We start from the raw sequence: 19,594 nt of genomic DNA, 5'->3' as shown, positions 1-19,594 counted from the left end.
ATGTGCTTTAAACATGCTCTCTTAATACTTATATCTACACATATTTGATACAGTATATGAACTAGAAGTGTGACAGAAAATGCAAAAGCCAGTGGATAATTAGATTCCAACTGTTCATTAGTAGAGGTGGTGCAGTTCACATTGCAGTTCATGTGCAAAGAAAATAATAATAATAATAATAATAATAATAATTATTATTATTATTATTATTATTATTATTATTTTATTTTATTTTATTTTATTTTATTTTTAAATGTCAAGCATTTCTGGAGACTGTACACAAACTAAAGCATGGATTTGCTTGTTATACTTGAATGTACTAGTTGTGATCACTGGAGTGTGTGTATGCACAGGCAAAGTACATATATCAGCTTGCCAGATTATAATGTTTTGTAATATTATTGCTACATTTTGAATTTCCTGGACAACCATGTGAGCAAAATAAATATGGCACTGTTAGAAATACTAATAAAAGCCCAGGACTAAGCAAGATATAATCTATGTCTTTCAAATGCAAAAAGAAACAACAGTATAGTCTGTTTTGTCATGCTAGAACAGTGTTTCTCAACCTCAGTCACTTGAAGATGTGTGGACTTCAACTCCCAGAATTCCCCAGCCAGCATGGCTGGCTAGGGAATTCTGGGAGTTGAAGTCCACACATCTTCATGTGACTCAGGTTGAGAAACACTGTGCTAGAATATATTCATTACTTGCCAAAAGGGCCTCTAGTATTAGTATTACTGGTATTCTTATAGCTTGCTTCTGATTTCAGAATATGGAATGATTTGGGAAAAATAACATGGCCCATTATCTTATTGGAAAAAATAATGGTTGCTTATGTATTTAGTCCTGTAAATGAGTCCAAGAGGATTAGCAAAAATAAGTTACATGAAGGCTGTTTTATGCTGGATTTCACTGTAGCCCAAGTTCAGAAGTAACATTATTGTTTGCTTTTCTTTAAGCACACAAGCATTGTTGCTCATTTGCTCCCTCCTCCATTGGACAGAAGGAGGGGAAATCAACTTCTATTTGATAGTTCAGGCTGCTTTCCAGAATTTTGTTTTTCTGTTTTCCTTCCCACATGTGAAAGAGAAATAGCATGGAAGCCTATATTTAACCATAGCCTATGCCCACAAACAGAAATCAGAAGATTCTGATATAATACAATGTAAATATATAACGTTCAAATCAGTATATATCTTGTATTTGCTACAGAATAAAAATATTTTATAGTATTTTAAATAATACATTAAAATACAAAATTAGATGATAAATGGTCTTAAATTTTTCAACATCTTGCAGGTTTTGTGACTGAAGTACAAGATTATTATACTCTGATGCACATTCAAAGAAGAGCCATTTCTTTTCTTTACGTCTACTTCAAGCTAATACATATTCTAAAACCTAAATGTGCCATCTTGATTTCAGACGCTAAGTTTTTATCTGCTATTTAATGGGTGAACTGCAATTACTTGTTTAATTTTACTCCTATATAAGCCTTTAATTTTTTTCCCCCTTCATTCCTTTTTTTTTTCTTGGCAAGTTAATTTTGTAAAAAAAAAAAAAAAGAAGAAGAAGAAGAAGTTAAGAACTTTCAAGAAAAGGCATAGGAGGACCTAATTTAACCTAGAGTGTCTCTTTTATTCTTCTGTTATTCATTTGAAGTGCCCTGTCAGCTTGAACTGACCAACTTCAGTCATTTTTATCCTTTTATTTTTTTTCTCTAATGTAAACTGAAATTCCCTGCTGCTCATGGTATTTTAGTGTTTGGCATCATTTAATGAGCAGGTATCATTAAATTTAAAAAGTGCCTTTCTATATTTGTCTGATTAGTTATTGAAAGAACCAAAGGATTCCTTTAATTTATCTTTGCTTCTTGTTATATTTTGATGTCAGCCCATTTTAAGTTTGTGTCCTTTTATGAAATGGAACATTATAATTTTGGTGTGAGGTAGGACAGAACCTAGATCAAAATGCAGATCCTATTTAAGAGAATAATCTTATTTACAAAGAATATCAGAACGTTTTCATTAGGACTGAAGTTTTTTTATCTAATAAAATAGTTACTACCTACATAGGTAAACATAGCTCTTAATTTAGTCATTTCATATATTTATTTGCCCTCAGTTTTCATTATTTGCTTATTGGAATCACCCACTGACGTGCACAGAAGTATTCAATATAATAATTTCTCAATTGATTAATGATATCAGTTAAAAAGAGGCACTGCAAGCTATAAAATAGAAATTGATACAGAAATATATTCTAAGAAAGAAATAACATTTAGAAGCATTCAGTCTTCTGCTTTCTAGAGTTACTTTTCTGTTCTAGGTAACATATGCAAGGTGTTACTTCTCATTTTCTAAACTCCATGCAGGATAGAGAGGTTGATCATATATGTATACATATAAATTCAGAGAAGTGCTTGCCTTGTGAGAAGCAGCATTTCATTGGTCAATTCTTGCTAGTAGCTTATGGCATCTCTACAGTCATCCAACCATTGTTGGGCCAAAATAACAGTAATGATACCAGCTTGATATTACTTTATCAAGGGCCGGGCAAAACTATGAAGATGCAACCAGTCACATGGGGAAATTTGCTGTGATTGTTGTAGTATGACCATTACCACTCCCAGAATGATTTTCTTGGTGAAATGTTTTTTGGTGTCTAAATGAATTACAAGGAAATAGTGTGTGGCTTAATTTTTTTCAGAAAAACTGACTGATAGTTCCCAAGGATTTTCACTTCTCTGAACTATCTTGGAATCTGTTTAGGATAAACTGCAAAAAATAAAATTAAAAAAAAATCACCCTCCTCTGGAAAACATTAAGTTACATTTCTCTGTACCTAAATAGATGTAGAAATTTGGAAAACCATTTATGCCCAGCTCAGATTTGCTTGCCTGGCTGATTCCTTTCTCCAGATAAGTGGAACATTATGCCAAATGCAAATACCCTCCAAACTAGAAGAATTCATGTCTACTACCAAGCTACTTACGTTCACAGAAAAAGTCCTCCGATTTATACATCTGGAGGGACCTAAATTGCTTTGTCAAAGCTTTTTGCATATGAGTTAACAAAATATTTTTCACATTACCTTTTTTTTTTCAGGCTTGAGTAACTAAAACAAAATATGCAGTTATATAAATCTTCTCCTTTAAATAAAAATATGGCACCTGAGAAGCAATATGCAGGAAGCCCTAAATTTTCATAAAGCAAACAGCTGATTAAGCGAGTGCACATGTACAGAACACACTTCGAAACATTTAGTCTATTACAGTTAATGTTTCATTGTGTGCACAAACAACATGTTATAATAGTTACAATATAGTCTCCACCTCTTTTTGTAGCTGTATTAATGACTGTGCTACAATCCATGTCCCTTGCTTGATTAAAGTGCAGGCCTATACCCATCTACCTCGATTAAGTTCTACTGAACTGTGTACTGTAATACTTATTTCTAAATTATGTATACATGATGGCTTTTGGGTGTGTGTGAGAGAGAGAAAGAGAGAGAAATAATGTTAGTACTTGTTGGTAAATAACTTTTCTTATATTCAAAAGTTATTTAACTGCTGAGCAGGGTCTTCAGAAACTTTGATGGGCCATTCTGCAGATAAACCTGATGCCAAGGACTACTGTTTGGCTTTAGCTAGGTTTTTAAAGTACTCTCTTAACTGTAGATCATGAAGGGCTGTCCACTCTTTCTGGAGAAATATCACCCAAATCTTAAATTGTACCACCAGAGTGGTAGAAACATACTCTTTGCAGAGTTTTTACATTCTCATCTATTAAGAGAATAGTTAATTCAATAATATAAATGAGTAGGGGTGAGAGAAACATTTCAAACAATGCAATATTTATTAGAGGAGGGAGGGAGGGAGGGAGGGAGGGAGGGAGGGAGGGAGGGAGGAAGGAAGGAAGGAAGGAAGGAAGGAAGGAAGGAAGGAAGGAAGGAAGGAAGGAAGGAAGGGCAGTAGATTAAAATCCTAGAGCTGGAAACTTCTCTAAATAGGATGTTGCATAGAGGCTAAAATACATTGTGTGTACCTCTCTGTGTGTGCATTTTTGTTCATGTAAATTGCATATATACAAAGATATTCTCATATTGTTAGCCTGAGTTGCATGACTGCACTGCTAAAATACAACATGAAGCAAAATGAAATCTTGCTTTTGCAAACTTTTTAGAAAAAACACTCTTAATTTCTCAGTTCACTACTTGCCTATTTCTAGCTAAGTGTGATTTGGGTTTACAGGGCAGGCTTATAGTTATTTTTTCAGTTGTAATGATGTATGGAAGTTCTCCTTAGACAGCATGTCTAAAAACCTGGAGAACTCTTGGGAGGCAGGGTACCTTATTTTCTAATATTAATTGTATTTCTGAAATTCTGCTCAAATTGTTGCCTATTTTTTTTTACTTAGTCTGGACCTATCTGGATATTCTGACATTGTTATCCTGTGGTACTCTTCTACAAACTGTTTTCCTCCAGAAGTGTTGGAGTACAACTATTACAATACTCAGAGAGAATGATTGCCTTGTGGCTGGAAGTGATGGGAATTGCAGGTTTGTAATTCTATTGCTTTATTAGCATACCTTCTTGATGATTAGCTCTTGATGATAGTTATGTGGCCCTTTCCCCCTTTCTTTAGGAACTTTTCTATGCATCCCAAATTATACTCAGGAAGGAAGGAAGGAAGGAAGGAAGGAAGGAAGGAAGGAAGGAAGGAAGGAAGGAAGGAAGGAAGGAAGGAAGGAAGGAAGGAGGGAGGGAGGGAGGGAGGGAGGGAGGGAGGGAGGGAAGGAAGGAAGGAAGGAAGGAAGGAAGGAAGGAAGGAAGGAAGGAAGGAAGGGGGAGGGAAGAAGGAAGGAAGGAAAAGGGGAGGGAAGAAGAAAGGTAGAAAAAGGGGAGGGAAGAAGGAAGGTAGAAAAAGGGGAGGGAGGGAGGGAGGGAAGAAGGAAGGAATTACATTTTCCCACTCCTGTTGCTTTGTGCCTGTGGCATGTAGATTTTGGTTGAGGGAAGGGCAAGATTTTAAAACAGGTATTTTTAATCATGTTGTGGTATTTTAGTTATTTATTTTTAAATGATTGGCAATTTTAGTATTATTTTTAAGTGGATTGTTTTCCCTTCCATTACTTCTGTTAAATTCTCACAGCCAAAATGAACTCCTCCTTGTCCAGGAGAGAGAGTCCTGGAAAACACAAAACAGAAATACAAATAGGCTAGAACCCTAAAGAGAATGCTAATGCTCCATTATCAAAAGTGGTAGAAACAAATTAACAGTTGCACTTTCTCTGTGTGACAGACACACAGTATCTTCTTTAACTAAAGACCTTTTCACACATGCTGTGTACTGTTATTTTTAACCACACAAAATATGTAATAGCATACACATACTCCACTGAAGGAGCACTGCTGAGGGTATAACTGGAAACTAGTACATGTCCCATCCCTCAGCATACCTATATTTTATTCCCATAGGTATAGGAAAGCTGGAATGTGAACCAACCCTACATCTCCTGTCCTTCAGTAAAGTCACACAGTGAGGTCAGACGTTTCCTTTAGTTTCTAGCACTTCCCTTTAAGGCCTCTATAGGAAAAGAGGCTACCAGTGAGGTGTTAATGGCTCTGGAAAAGGTGTAAATGGTTGCTAAAGAGTTCTTAATGGTTACTGTTCAAAGGGTGTAGACAGTGCAGAGGGGGGAAGCAAGACAAACCAAAATGATGTTCTTTAACCAAATCTGGTAACTCACCATATAGAGATTTTTCTTTGAGGAAAGGATTCATTATGGAAAAAAGGGGGGGGAGGGGGTTATTGTATTTATTAGTGCTACTTTGTTATGAGCATCAGCCTCAATGATAATCCTATTCAGTAGCACTGACTCTCTTAGTTAATTTTTTTTTTTAAGTTTGTGGTGTTTGAAGATATACTTCATTATTAGCAAAATCCAGCCAAATTAAGCTTTCATTTATTTTGGTAGAAATGTTAGAAGAAACAACCTTCTGTCAATAGGAACAAGCACTGTTTGCTGTTCTAGTTCTGTAGCAGGATAGCAATTGCTGGACAACAGCCTGAAAGCTATTGTGTGGCTCTCATAATGGGATAGTATCTATTAATTAGAGTGTGTTTTGTTTTGTTCTGTTTTATTATTTCACCTTAATATGCTAAAGGTAAAAACTGGCAGTGGCAAGACATCCCCAAAACATGTGCACATTCATGTAATCACCAAGAATCCAGCTCAAAACAAAAGAGATTTCACCTTTTGGGAAAAGGCAATGATAAACCACTTCCATATTGATGAAAGAGAATTGCATGGCTATGAACTCAACTTGAAGGAATTTTTACATTTACTAGTGTTATATGAATCTATGAATTTATAATGGATACTCACATATTCTTCATTGTAATTTTAAATTAAAAATAATGTTGACCATGGTTTGAGGGAGAAGTAGATCCTACACAACTCTGACAACTACAACTCAGTGGTCTTACTACATTATTTTCTCTTTCTATTTTAATTTTGCTGTGGATACTATAGCCTCAATTTTGTTTGAAAACCTCAGAAGCTCATTTGGCATGGCTAAACACTACGGAGTTTAGCTGACAGTATTAAAGAAATTGGTTTGTTGTATGAAGTGTGTGGCCTGACTTCAATTTTAGTGAAAGTTTTGAATCTCTAGTAAAAATTTGCTGTGTTGAAATATATCTTGATTTTAAATGGATTTTTTTCTTGCAGCTACTGTAGTTCAGTGGGGTTTGTTAAATCTTGTTGGGCAGGTCACTCTTTTTCAGACTAAGTTCCATATCTTCAAATCAAGAATATTAAATATACCTCTCAAGGACTTGTCAGAATGAATAGAATACAAATGGTGAAGCAATATGTACACTAAAATAAATAAGACACAGCTAGTTCGTGGTTTTAATGTTCTATATTTTGGAGAGAGAAATGGTGATCTTGAATAGTGTAATTTTCGTAAGGCTGTGGACTATAAAGATTTGATACATGAGAGCAAAAATATCATATAGCATCGCATCTTTATTTATTCAGCATGGTATTATTTCCTTAAGCATACACATTACATCATTTGATAATCCCTTAACGTGATTTTTTTTTTCTGTGTCCTATGAATGCCTAATTGGGCTTTAGGAATTTGGCATTTCTGCCTTGGTAGGATTATCTATCTGATAGAGTTTTATAATAGGTATAAAGCTGATGACTTTTAGATTTATAAAGCTAAGAGCTGTAGATGTAGATTTTTGTTTCCAATGTCAAGATTTATTTAAATCAATTAAAACTTCTATTTGGTATCAGTGAATTCCATGCAACTGTTGCTTAGTTCTTTTATGTTCCTCCATGGTATTTAAATCATGAAGAAAAAGCTTGTGTCTAAGTTCATCCCAACTTTGGGTAGATACATTGCTGAAAGTCAGACAAAACTCTGAAGATGTACCAGTTCACTCATGAAGGATTGATACTTTTATATCATGTGTGGATATACAGGGCCTTTGTATTAGTACACACAGTTGGTAGCTTATGGCAAGAAGGAATTGAATGCAGAAACATGCATGGAATTCCACACCAATAAGTGAGTAGTCTGCTGGATAAACTGGGAGTATGTATCTATGTATGTGTGTGTGTGTATGTGTGTATATTTATATTTATATTTATATTTGCAGACCATTGAGTTTTACAAACTTTTTAATACTTATATGCATGTAGAGACCTTTATCCATTCCTTAGAACATGCAAAGATTATGAGGATGCCAACAGCTATATAAAGATCAGATTGGGCAGCAAGTCCAAGCAGTTTTCCCTACACACAGTAGCTGTGTTGATAGGTAATACTAAGTCAGGAAGTTTTGAACCATGAGTGGTGTACAACAGTTTACTTCAGCATAACACCACATACTAACAGGGCCACTTGCTTGTTAAGATTAAACCAAAGCAAACACACTAATAACTTAGTATGATATATGAACTCAGTGATGACTTTAAAAACATAAATGGGGAGCATGAGAATAACCACAACAGGCTTTCGACATAGAACTGATTGTGAATGCTCTTTCTTTGCGTGAAGTCTCTAATATTTAGGTTTTATTTAAAAACTCATCTGACAAGTTGAATTCTTGCAGTATGTATTCAGTTTCTGTCTCGTATCTAAAATGACATTTACCAAGGGTTCTGGATGCACTGCAGTATATTTGGAATTCTGACCATCTCTTAATAATGCTTTACCTCCATTTAAAAGGTTCATTATGTCCTTCCTTTAATGGACCAGTGAAGACAATTATGGTATAACTTAGACCCTGTCACCAGCAGAATTGATGTCAAATTATGATTTGTTTAAAAAGATGGGACTTATAGTTGAATTTACTCTTTGCTCTCCATCCTCAGACTCTTCTGAAGACAAAATAAAACACATGGTTAGTATGAGGGTAACTTGTCACATGACTAAGAAGTCGCTAGTCACTTCGCAGCTTGACTACTGCAACATGCTCTACATGGGGCCACCCTTGAAGACCACTCAGAAGCTTCAACTGGTCCAGAATGCAGTGGCATGAGCAGTAATGGGCATGCCTCAGTACAACCATGTAACACCTCTGCTTTGTAAGCTGCATTAATTGCCAGTTTGCTTCTGGGTGTGATTCTAGGTGCTGGTTGTTACCTATAAATCCTTACATGGTATACTATAGGCCCTGGTTAATTGAGGGACCGCTGTCTCCCATAGTATCTGCCTGGCCAATTCAATCCTAAAGAGTTGGCGTTTCAGGTTCCTTTGATTAAACAATGTCATCTCTCAAGACCCTGGAAGCATCCCTTCTCTGTAGCAGTGCCTGCTGTCTGGAACAAGGTTCCCCCTGAGACTTCTCACTTTATTCTGTCTGCTCTGTTGTGCTTGCCATCTTTTTTCTTTTTATCTTTTATTGATTTTATTGTAATTTCTTGGATTGTTGTAAGTCACCTAGAGTCATTAAGAGTCGAGCAGCATACAAGTTTAATAAATTATTGTCAGTTGCACAGTCAGCCAGATATTTAGACTGGATTAGGGATTTTTATCCACCTATTCCCAAGGACCTGAGATAGGCAGATGTTGTTGTTTGATGGTGTTAAAGGTATCATTGCAGGGTGTAAGCTGTTCCAAGTAAAGCTCCCTTTTGCAACTCACTGATGGTGATTTTGTCAATGCTGATGATCTTCAAGTGGTACTCCAGATGTTTTGGGATTGAACCCAAGGTGCCGATTACTATTGGTATTATCTTTGCTTTCCTTTGCCACATTTGTTCTATTTCTATTTGCAGGTCTTTGTAACTTGTGATTTTCTCCAGTTCTTTCTCTTCTATTCTGCTGTCTCCAGCTATTGCAATGTTGTTCTTAAAGCTTGGTCTTGTGCAGCCAGAATTAACCCCTCAGTCTCTTTCTTCAACTTTCCTGCTCTTAGCCATTGCCAGGTCTTGTTGTTATCTGCTTTGCCTGCTAGTTTTTTGTGTACTGGCCATGTAATACTTTGCCTTGCCTTGCCATGTCTCTTTTCTATTCTTCATTTGGTCTTTCTTATAGGCCAGTTTGCTTTATTCGATATTCAGTAAGCCTTCATGGTATACATTCAGTGCATCTTCTTCACTGTCTTTCAGATATTCTTCCAATGCCCTTTTTTTTTTCATCAATTGTCTGGTGTACTTGTAACATTCCACACCCACCTATGCTCCTTGGTACATAGAGTCTGTCAACATCGTTGCATGGATGAAGGGCATGATTCACTGTCATTATTTTTCTGGTCTTCCTATCCAGGGCTTTTAGTTCAGCTTAAGTCCAGTCCACTGTTCTAGCTGTATATCTAAGGAATGGAACTGCCCAGAAGTTAATTGCCTTGACGGTATTTCCGCCACTGAGTTTGGACTTTAAGATCTTTTTAACTCTTCTGATGTATTCACTGCTAAACTTCTTCTTCACTTCGTGTGCTTGATGTTGTCAGCGTGAAGGAAGCCCAGGTATTTGTAGTGATTTTCTGCATCCAGACTCGTGATCTTATTTCCATTGGGCATCTTGACCCCTTCAGTTTTCACTGTTTTTCCCCTGTTGATGGTAAGGGTGGCACATTTGTCCAGTCCAAACTCTACTGCAATATCTTGGCTGTATATTTGGACAGTGTTGAGCAGCGGATGATGATGATGATGATGATGTGTAGTGACAGGTATCAAAACAGTTGGCAGATGCAGGGTTATCTGTTCACAGAAGATACAAGCCTCCTCATTTTTGCACTGAAAAGTCATCTGAGAACAGACTGGTCTTCCTGTTTTGATAATTCTGCCAGCCAACAGGAAAACATCCAGCACTGTGGAAAGCCATTTTTTAAAAAAAATCAATATTGTTACATTTTTTTATAATCATAGTAATATTTTCTTCCCATTATATGTTACACACCATGCAAAGTCTAGTTGGCTGTAAAAGAATTTGAATTTTCTTTTTAATTTTGGCACAGTGACTTGTTTTCTTTTCCACTATCTGACTATCAGTGTCTGAATACTTTGGTTGATATTTGCTTTTCAGGTTCTTTTTGTAAATAAGTTGAAGCCACAAACATTCAGAATAGTAGCATGGGATGGTCTGTTGCTCAGCTGTAGCTTGCACAAGATGAAGAGATTGTGAAGCACAATACTCTGTCCATGTATTGATGAGACAGAATCTGCATAATCTTTTTATGCTCTGTGAAATAACTCCTTTAACTTATCTGGTTCTAAAATAAATTATTTACATCCCTCCTGGCTTTTGTTCATATTCTTCTTTTTGGTCATGGCTGATAAATTAGCATACAATGAAGGACTAATTCTTCACATTGATGCCTGTAGGGATCTGCAGGGTATGGGAGAAGTGGGGACAACTGATGAAATTTGCGTCATAGCATTGCAGTGAAAACTCTGACTCTTACATACTTGTGTGTGATGTCCCATTTAAAGGGTGGAGCTTGTGTTATGATGTCAGCATGCATTTTTGTGAGTTTAGCATCAGTATAGGAAAAGACACCAATATTGATAGCCATTGGTAATTAGTCTTGGTTTATACTGTATATATCTGTTGGATGTTGTTTCAAGAATTTACAACTTTATCACTATAGCATGGTGTAGTGGTTAAAGTGTTGGACTAGGACTGGAGAGACTTGGTTTCTGATCTACTCTTAGCCATAGAAGCTGGGTGACCACTATGTGATAAATAATCTGTGCTTTCTGGCACATGTACTCTTTGAACACTTAAACTAATGTCAAGGCTACATATACTATTCTTCTTATGTTGCTGCTTTAAATTGTTAATCTTTCACAATTAGTTATGAGTCTTAAAGATAATAAAATCTCCATTGCATTTATTTTTACATTTATCAGTCATCAAATTTCTTGCAGTTAAGGGAAGGGGAGAACAAGATAAACTTAGAAAGCTTATTCAGAGTTTTTGTAAACAGGTGCCACTCAAGTGGCTTAGATTGAAGAAATCTGCTTATGTTTGGCCAGAATTTCTTGTTTTTAGAACAATAGTAATGGCTGTGTCAACTATTCTGTTGCCAAACTCTGTCAAAACATTCTTGTTTCTGCATATCATCACGACCTTGCTAAATCATATGCCCGACTGTCAAATTCTCAGAACTATATTCCTAAGCTATTTAAAATATGCAGAACCTGCAGAGGGAGCTCAAATCATTTGTTTGGGGGGGCTTCAAATTATAGGGGTTTTACAAATTATTCATTTAGAAAGAAGTGTATCATTAGTTGCCCAAATTACACAAACTCATGTTATTTACCTTGGTACCTGAATTTACAACAAAGTTCCGCACACTTGTACAACACAGCCTTAGGGAGTGTTTCTTCTGCCAGCAGATGTAAGAATATGCATTAGAATTTCAGTTTTCATACACTTACATAAATAAACTTTTTTTTTTGCTTTACCCAGGCTTTTCCAATATAGGAGGGCATGATCCAGTTAAAGAATCCATTGTTAAGTTATTTTAATTTCACTGGGAGAGTTATGCCTGTTTCAAAAACATTCATTTGAAATTAATGGAGCTTAAAAATTAACTTGGAACATGTAATGCCTTGCATATTTATAGGTATGCTGAGGTATCACTCAGTCCCATTTATTTAAATAAGTTTTTATGCTGACATTCTCATAACACAGAACAAGTTTTAAAATACATACAACATTCAAAACCTTTTCTTTCTAGAATTATCCGGTAGTTATCCTATTCCTTCCCAGTTGATGCTTTCATATATTTTTGAAGGAAAGAACACTGAGTGATATCAATGTGCCCCATTCAAAACTTTTATGAGAGCCTTATATGTGTAACTTTCAGGTACAGAATATGCTGTAAGAAATGTCACAAAAGGAGACCACTTATCTATATTATCACAAAATACATATTTTCTGGTCAATTAATGATCTAAAAATTATTTAAACTCAGACTTGGACAAATGGCTTATTTGTCATACATCTTATCCTTGTAAAAATGCAGAGATGGAATTGTAAAAAAAGGATTGGCTAGAATGGGAAACATTAGAAAGAAAAAGCTGGCACCATTTAATATACATGGAAAATCATAAACTTCTATTTTTTTCCTCATACAAGGAATTTGACAAAATAATTTGAGGGCCAAATAAAATACACTGTTGGTAATTCTAGCCTGGAAGGGAAGCCTGAAGAGCAGTGCAATCCAGTAGTAGTAGCAAATATGCACTTAAAGCAGAACTTAAATTCACATCAAATCATGAATAAAAACCTGGAATGTGAAGAAGAATGTGAAGAAAGAACTATAGGCAACGTGGCTAAGTAGCATAAACAAAACAGAAACATCCATAAGAACAAGGTTTCATGAAGATATTTCAATTTGATGACATTCATAATCTTTAGCAAATAGTTGGACATTTACTGTAGCTGGATATATTTCAAGCAAGAGGAAAGAAAATATTTTTACCCAACATGGCCTCCCTGTTCTTTACTCCCTAGCCATAGATTTGGACATCTGAGGAATCCTCAGTTGGTGAGATCAACCTTGTTTGCAAATAGCTGGGTATTTATATTTATTCTCTTTATGTCAATATAGCAAGTTTTTGGAAGAAGATTCTATTCAATGTTTCAGTGAGAATGGCCTTGGTTCTTGTCTCTTTGGCCAAGTTTCATCATGCTTTTGAATCATGTTTTGGGTGCCCATTCCTTTCATATCAAAGTTTGAAATTTTTAAGAGAAAGTTAAAAAGACAAAGATTAGAGAGAACATAATAGAAACAAGTTTTTAAGGACTTGCAATAACTATATTTGGCAGATTCCCACCTGTAAATTGAGAAATCAACCCCCTTCCTGATCTTTATTATTGTGACTGTATATCCTGGATTAGCTGTAGTTTTCCTGATAAGGTAAATAAAACTAATCAATTATCTCTGACATAGTTTGAAATCTGAAATAATATTACTGAAAGTTGAAGATATTATAATAGTACTTTATGCTTATGTCATAACTCCAAGTCATTGTAAATAGCTGAGGAAATACATTCCCTACTCATTTCTTTTTAAACAAGCATTAAGACTATAAGCCAATGATAAAATTCTGATTTACAAATATAATTCTAGAAGTTACTGCAAACATCCAATAGCAAACACACTTTTGCCTAGGATAGAATTTTCATTATGAAATACATTTATGAGAATTGTCAATTTCAATATGAATTTTTAAAATGTGAGTGTTTTTCAGTGATGGCATTCCTGAATGTATAGGTTTACTTATTCCTTCAGAATGACATTCTATTTGCAGAATCTACAAATGCTAGGGTAAGGTAACAATAAGCCTAATTCTCTAACATGTGAAAGTGGTAGATTTGTCTCAGAATTTGAAACTTAAAATTTTTTATAACTTACCTAATCAGTCCCTACAATCTTTTGAAACATGTATGAAGGCCTTATTAGTCAAGCCTCCTTTCTGCATTAGGACCGAAGCCAAAACAGTCTGACTTGGGAGAATTGAGAAAGCCAAGTGAAGTAATATAATCATTGTGACATCAAGAGTCTAGCTTGCTTCGGGTCCTAAATCTGGAAATAAAGAAATATCAGTAAGCGTTTAGTCTGTGAAAATCTCACAAAATAGAATTATATTAATAAGATCTTCAAAGTCATCACTTAATAATAGGCCGAACAAGTCAGATGGCTCCTGGTCCTGTGAAAAATCTTACCACTGCTGGTCACATCCTGGTTTCTCCCTCTTAATAGCAACATTTCCCATTATTTAAAGTCCTATGCATTCATTTTCATCTCTGTATGGAATATTTGTATATTTTTCTAAGGCATAACAGTCATTTGACAATTGAATCAATTACCAGAGAAATGGTGTGCCCCCCCCCCTCTGTAAAAAATGCTCTATAAAGCATCCCTTGGGGATGCTTAGCTCTGGATTTTGTGCATTAAACAGGGAGCTGAACTAATGGCTTACAAAGCCTCCACCTTGATTTATAATAGGAAAGCTAGAAACTTTTTGCCTGATGAGTAATAAGTATGCAAACCTGTTTCATTGTCCATAGCCATCATTTACTTTTGCCAAATCCCCTGCAATATGGCCAAGGCAAGGCTGACAGCTTGTCTATTTTCTTTGGTCTTCACTGAAGTAGGGAGAAGTAATAGTAAACATGTCACCAACAGTAGAAGTTGGCGGAACAGACTGAAAGTTATAGATGCTGCTAATCCCTATTCCTTGCTAGCTTCTTAATTTCCATATGCAGAGTTGAGAAGGAAGCTGATAGAGATGCTCAAGATTTTCTTAGCAGATTATGGTATTGAAAGAATTGTTGCTGCCTTAAAAATGATGTGAGTAGGTTCCAAATATACGTGCTACTATTAAATATTGTATCTGTGTCCAAGTTATTGCCACTGATTTTTTCCCATATGCTTCATTTAAATAAATATTCATTTACATCACAAGTTGGAATATTTACATCGTTATTTTTATAATTTGGGATTGGATTCAAAGATCTCTGTACAAAAAGGACAACACCGATGGAAGACTTTCCTGTGTGTTGGAGCAGGTGAGTTCTCATGCTTTTGTCCATGAAAGTTTTAAGAAACCAGAAAAGTAACTCAATTAAGTATTGCTTCTCTTGTGCAGGGTTCTACCACTTGATGCACAGCAGCCTTGCTTGAGCAACCAAACACTTTTGAAGCCAGTCTTTTTTTAAATAATTTGTGGGTGATGCATAGCAATACGCAGAAAGAGTCATACACACAACAGCTCAGATGATGATATGATTCTGTAAAGCACTGTATTGAAGTGTATACAAACAGAGAAATTAAATCCTCAGATTTAGACCAATCCAGATTTTAACAGCTTCACAATTTATGCTGAAAAGATGTTAGCCTGATAAAATATGAGAATAATTTGAAAGCTAACTTGTTAAGAGCTGGTTCTCTTTTCTTTCATCCATCCTTCAGGACTTAAACTATGCCTGAGCACATGCATACACATAAACACCTCCTGATCGAGTACAGCTGTATAAATGGACAGTTGTTTTGTGCAGCCGTGTATTGATAGAGTGCAGCAGTAGAAACAACTTATCATGTGCCATTGTAAACATGGAATTGTAATCACACATTATAGGAGATAACAGGTTAACACACTACATATTAAGTACATATGAGTATTAAGCAGTCTTGTCTATGCAGAGTCAGGTTTGAATTGCTTCGTATTCTTGAATTTGCAATATGTTGATAATATCTCACATTTTGTCATTATATTGTGTATTTGTAGGAAGGGCATTTCTTCACTGAAATAAGTCCAAAAGTATATGTAACACGTTCTGGAAGGAACTTGCTGTACATACATACATACATACTGATACATTCAGAACTTACGTGAAACTTATGATTGGCACTGGCATAATTTAGAACCAAGACAATGTTCAAGCTTCAAATTGTACAGGGGCATCGTGGTTTACAGTGCTAAACCAATTTTAAACTTCTTAATGCCATTCTTTCCAATGTTTTAGGAGCCTTCAAAAGTAAAATTATCATGCCAAACAATAGTATAAACTATTAATTGTAGAAAAATGATTTGAAAATGTGATTTCCACATCTGATTTGCTGGAAGATTCAAACCATGGTCAGTCTAATCAGACATCATATCATGAGTCTAAATTAAATTAAGAAAGTGATATATCATGAACATAAACTATTTGTATTTTGCACACATTGAAAAAAAAGATCTTTTAGAGCATTAATGTCAAATTGTACTTGGTCTATATGCAATATCTGATATTTAGCTCAATGAAAATGCTGAATACATGATTGTTTTTGTTTTTCTGTTCGATTACTTCTTGATGCTGCTTTAAATTGTGAGTGATATACTATTTTTAATATTAAATATTTCATTTGTACAGAGGTTAAATTTAGTGATTCTTAAATTTAAAAAAATATGGTTAGCATAAATTTATGTATACTATGGTGTTCTTCTCCCCCATTATCTCAGCTTTTTTGGTATCTTTAATTACTTTAAAAAGAGGATTAATTAAATGCATTGTGATACAAATACGTTGCTGCATAACCTTTAAACCTATCTTTTCCTTTTTCTATGTGTTTTTCAGTGTAAAGTATATTATATGGTTAATTAATAATTTTACAATTTCTGAAGTGCAGTGGGACTTGCACAGAGCTTACACACTCCTTGTTTACCTTGCACTCAGAGACCTCTGATCCTTCTGAACGTTTCTGAAGCCGTTTGGCTGCTAACCAGAAACCTTGCTTCTAGATCCTGCTGAAGAAGAGATGGCACCCAACTGTTGCAAACGCTGACACTTGTCCAGAGGATTACAACTCTGATCATGCAGCGTGTGAGGGGAAGAGGGAGGAGGATCTTGACCCGCTCTATGTTCCTTTGCATAATTGTTTCTGGAGGCAAAAGGGCAGAAAAGGTTCAGCATTAGAGAAGCATATTTGACGGGAAGTTGTCATTTGAAAACAGTTTGCATTGCCTGTCATCTTTTGTTTGGAAGAAAACAGGCTGTGGCATAAAACCTGTCACTGCCAGCGGGAGCTTTTGTGCACCCTGGAGTGTCTATCCCAAGCAGTGGCAACCTTTAGACTAGGCTATCGAAGTGGTTAGTGAGAACTTTTCCTGGAGGGTCTTTGCTGTATATATACTGTAGTGGCCCCCCTGCCAAAGGGCCAGTTCAGAAGTGGAAAAGTGGAGTTATGTTTTGGCAATTTATGACAGCAGTACCTGAAATTTCTGATGATGATCCTGGTTTCTAGAAGAAAGGGAAAATACTAGCTTTCAGTTATCCATTCTACTCTGAGTGGAAGCTATTATATATTTTAAAAGGCAGGTATTTCACTCTTGCTGTTTGGAAAACACATTTTAAGCACCATTAAAGGATTGTGTATAGCAAGGGGATATACTAGGAAATAACAGATATAAAGAGAGGACACATTTCTAAAACATTTTCATTTAATTTATCCCATAAAATCTGTATTAGATACCATTATTATGATATATCGGGACTTGTAAATTGCTCACAACTGCTAGCTTCTTCTTGATATGTGCAAGTATTTAACTATATAAAATTCTGATAGTGAAGGAAAACTAGCAACATTAAGGGTTCACTGCATCTTTTCCCTCTGTGTGTGTGTGTGTGTCTGCACATGTGCATAAATCAATAAAATCTGTCCTTTTTCTTAAGAGATTTAGAAATGTTTCTGCTTTGTTTACATTTTGATAAGACTATGTCATCTTGATAAATGCCTAGCCCAGTCGGAAATAGGAAGACTTGAGCTGAAGGTGAATGTCATTTTAACCAGCCAAACTTGACGTACCTCTGATACAGCTTTGTGGAAGAGACACCTATCGCTTGATAGCTGTGTGAAACTGTTGCCTACAGAGATGGGCTCTTGACACTGTCTGCCAGCCTCAGGCTGTCCGCTTTGTGTCGGCTTTAATTGAAAATTAATAGTTAGGGGGTTGCTATGGAAATGATACCATTGCTTGCAGACAGCAAACCCCGCTTTTTGCAAAGAGACACTAGTGGTATTGTTTGTCCTTGTTGACCTCAGAAGTTCAAAAGCCTGGAGGAGGAAAGGAGATGCAAATATTTTACTTAAAAAAATTAATTTGCATATTTATAACATTGTTTTTAAATGTAGAGTTAGCAACTATATAGGAACTTTCGTGAGTATATGATTTTAAAGCTTTTAAATGTTATGTGAAATGTGAAGCACGCTGCTTTAAAGTAGGATGAAATGCATTATTAAAAAGCATGTTTAGCTTCTCTGTCAACCTAGTAGATGGAATATTCCTTCTGAATAGTAAATAATGAAATCATTTTTTTTTAATCCTGTGGATTTCATCAGAACAGAGTAGTATTAGAATCTATCACTGCCCATTTTTTTAACAGGAAATTCTTTACAAAGAAACTATTTGGGATGAAATAGTATGTGAATTAAGAATTTGATAATAATTTAAGGGAAAAAATATTGCTAAAAGTGAAATGTAACAAAGACTTATTTGCAAGGATCATGTGGCTGAGCTTTTCATTTGCTTTGCTCATTGTTCTTATCAAGCATGTAATTAAAGGTATGTGCCATATATATGTAAGTGTTATGCACATATTATGAACTAGTGAACATCATTTGTGTTTTATTAAGGTGTACTTTTCCAGAGAAAGGTTTTCCTTTGAAGAAATACTACAAACAATTTTGAAGAGTAAAGTAGCTTAAATTCAAAGCAGGGAGGGGGAGGAAACTAACATAGAATATTAAATTGTTCTCTATCAGAGTGCTAAAGAATAAGTGCTTTCTCTTCGTTTCAGAGGAGGTGGAGAACAGTGTAGCCTCAGGGGTTGAAGGTGAAATGTGAAATTTGCTGTAATTACTTACCCAAAATGTCTGTATTAAAGGCTATTAGAAGCAGTTATTTTAAGTACTTCTTCCCCTCCTCTGTTTAGTATTTAAATGTGTTACAAAAAGTAGAGGCAGATGGTATTAATCTAAAAGGAACAGCTAAAAGATACTTTAAGTCAGTGGCGGGAGTGGTTTATGGCCACAGATTGTCTGCAAAGTATTGTTCAGCCATACCTATATCTTGCCTAGGATAAGTTGTAGGCAGTGTGTTCTTAAAAAGCCTGTCCGCTCGCTCCACCGTTCAGCTCAAAACCGTGAGCATTGTTAGTCTTTCTCCAGAAGTGAAGGCCATAAAACAAAAAGTTGGTGTGCATTGCTAAGGTGTAACTGCTAGGAAACTAGCTGGCATTGTAGACATGGGGAGGGGGAGGGAAGTCCTGCAAACAATCTTTGACTCACTTGTTCTAGCGAGCTGGCTTTTATTGAGATTTGAGTTTCTGTAGTTTTTGGCCCTAGCACTCTGAAGCTAGCATCTCCCCCTCCTTTTATTCTGATGTGTCTACATAAACATTGCTAGGCTACCTACAGTATAAAATCTTAAAACTCCATGTGGTGTTGTGAGCTGGTAGCAGATGGACTTTCTTTTGCATCTGCTGTGTACAGATTTGGCTTTGTACTCTTTTCCTGGGGGACAGAAAGTCTTTCTTCTCTGCTAGTTGATTCCTGTTTTTGTGAAGCAGC

The 19,594-nt window shown here is 35.6% G+C and overlaps 1 protein-coding gene across 3 annotated transcripts in view; it reads left to right on the top strand.

Annotated features, from left to right (window-relative positions):
• Positions 1 to 19,594, top strand: part of FOXP2 (forkhead box P2) — a 466,299-nt gene that overhangs the window by 219,790 nt on the left and 226,915 nt on the right. Inside the window, exon 4 of one of the 3 annotated variants that reach the window (XM_088141712.1) lies at positions 4,422 to 4,563. The exons of the other annotated variants lie outside the window; for them this stretch is intronic. The gene's annotated coding sequence lies outside the window, so the exon portion shown is untranslated. The remainder of the gene's footprint in view (positions 1 to 4,421; positions 4,564 to 19,594) is intronic. 3 annotated transcript variants of the gene reach the window in all.

Source organism: Python bivittatus, unplaced genomic scaffold (assembly GCF_059951505.1).
Source record: "Python bivittatus isolate LINGU-HERP-01145 unplaced genomic scaffold, Pbiv_v1 ctg000330_np1212, whole genome shotgun sequence".
NCBI classification, from domain to species: Eukaryota; Metazoa; Chordata; class Lepidosauria; order Squamata; family Pythonidae; genus Python; species Python bivittatus.
Note: the sequence above shows the minus strand (reverse complement) of the source record. Positions and strands in the feature narration are given on the sequence as shown.